This window comes from Schistocerca nitens, chromosome 7, assembly GCF_023898315.1.
Source record: "Schistocerca nitens isolate TAMUIC-IGC-003100 chromosome 7, iqSchNite1.1, whole genome shotgun sequence".
NCBI lineage: Eukaryota > Metazoa > Arthropoda > Insecta > Orthoptera > Acrididae > Schistocerca > Schistocerca nitens.
In genome coordinates, this window is record NC_064620.1 from 310,688,825 (window position 1) to 310,691,324 (window position 2,500).

Genomic DNA, 2,500 nt, shown 5'->3' on the forward strand with positions numbered 1-2,500 from the left:
GCAAACAGGAGGAGGCTGGGCTCCCCTGCACGATACACCTCGAAACCCTCTCAGGTCCCGGCGGCGCGCAGCGCCGTCCTAAGTACTTGGTCGGGTTCGAGAGAGGCGCAATCGCCCGGAGATAGGCGAGTAGACGCTTTCAGTGCGACCACCCGTGCTCCCAACTGAGCTTGCCGCTGCCGACAGAGGCCCGGGAGCGTGCTGTCGTGGTGTTGCCGGCGGGAGACAACACGCGGCCACAAACAGTGGCCGGGCAGCTCCAACGCCAGCGCCACAGAGGGGCAGAGCCCCACTTGGGTGCCAAAGCGAACTCTCCCAGCACAGCGCACGCGCCAACACATCCGCACAGCTGCGATACAAACCACCTGCGAGAACCGCGGGGGCGACCGAGCAGCAGACGGCGTCGCGGCGCCGAGTGCCGGGCGGCGGCGCATCCTCAACGCACACAGTCCTCAATCGGACCAGCACACTGCAGATGTCCACCGCGCTTCGCACCGGGCCCGCGAGGACCCACTTTGGCCGCACGGCGCCGCGCGCTGGGTGCGCCGGCGCGCAGCTGCGCCGCCTGCCGCGTCCGTCGGCCGGCGCGCCTGCCACTGGGCGCCCCCACCAGCCGGCTGTAGCGCGTGCGCCCACGCAGCGCGCGGCCAGCACGCCGGGCGCTCCCCCCTCACCGGCCGGGGACGGTCCCACCCAGCCACCGCCGCGTATCGCTTCATACCCACATGCCCACTCACGTTCGTGGGTATGACGGGTGTCGCTGAAGCAACCAGTTAATACCTGTACCGATTTTCGCAATCAATGATTCACCTCCAGCGTAAACAACCGCGCAACAACGGATTTCCGGTTCATTTGCGTAACTTGGGCAGCAAACGTAGACGTCCATCTACATTTGCAAATTCAGTGGGTCTTGCATGCCTGGATGATATGCGTCACGACACGCCACATCAGCCCACATACATGCTGCGACGTATGCACGAGAGAACACGTGGAAGGTGGCCCGCGTACGTATGCGAATGCCATTGCACAGCTGCGAAGCTCATTGAACACGCAAACTCCCGCCTGACGAACTAGAGGCGACAGGGGGGCGATATACGTCTTACAGCAGTACACATTACAGTGGATAGCGGGACCATGTGGAACGTACGCAACACTCGCTAGATGTTGTGAGGGTACGCACCGTAACATGAATCAATACGCAGGACACCAGAGAGTGCGAGCACTGACCTATGTTGAGAGGGTTGCGATTAGGCAACGCTACATGAATGTTTCAATTCATATAACAATTACAGGTCAGGTTAGGGCGCAACGTGGGTTAGGTTAGGGCCCAACGTAGGTTAGGTTAGGGCCCAACGTAGGTTAGGTTAGGGCCCAACGTAGGTTAGGTTAGGGCCCAACGTAGGTTAGGTTAGGGCCCAACGTAGGTTAGGTTAGGGCCCAACGTAGGTTAGGTTAGGGCCCAACGTAGGTTAGGTTAGGGCCCAACGTAGGTTAGGTTAGGGCCCAACGTAGGTTAGGTTAGGGCCCAACGTAGGTTAGGTTAGGGCCCAACGTAGGTTAGGTTAGGGCCCAACGTAGGTTAGGTTAGGGCCCAACGTAGGTTAGGTTAGGGCCCAACGTAGGTTAGGTTAGGGCCCAACGTAGGTTAGGTTAGGGCCCAACGTAGGTTAGGTTAGGGCCCAACGTAGGTTAGGTTAGGGCCCAACGTAGGTTAGGTTAAGGCGCAACGTAGGTTAGGTTAAGGCGCAACGTAGGTTAGGTTAAGGCGCAACGTAGGTTAGGTTAAGGCGCAACGTAGGTTAGGTTAAGGCGCAACGTAGGTTAGGTTAAGGCGCAACGTAGGTTAGGTTAAGGCGCAACGTAGGTTAGGTTAAGGCGCAACGTAGGTTAGGTTAAGGCGCAACGTAGGTTAGGTTAAGGCGCAACGTAGGTTAGGTTAAGGCGCAACGTAGGTTAGGTTAAGGCGCAACGTAGGTTAGGTTAAGGCGCAACATAGGTTAGGTTAAGGCGCAACATAGGTTAGGTTAAGGCGCAACATAGGTTAGGTTAAGGCGCAACATAGGTTAGGTTAAGGCGCAACATAGGCTAGGTTAAGGCGCAACATAGGCTAGGTTAAGGCGCAACATAGGCTAGGTTAAGGCGCAACATAGGTTAGGTTAAGGCGCAACATAGGCTAGGTTAAGGCGCAACATAGGTTAGGTTAAGGCGCAACATAGGTTAGGTTAAGGCGCAACATAGGTTAGGTTAAGGCGCAACATAGGTTAGGTTAAGGCGCAACATAGGTTAGGTTAAGGCGCAACATAGGTTAGGTTAAGGCGCAACATAGGTTAGGTTAAGGCGCAACATAGGTTAGGTTAAGGCGCAACATAGGTTAGGTTAAGGCGCAACATAGGTTAGGTTAAGGCGCAACATAGGTTAGGTTAAGGCGCAACATAGGTTAGGTTAAGGCGCAACATAGGTTAGGTTAAGGCGCAACATAGGTTAGGTTAAGGCGCAACAT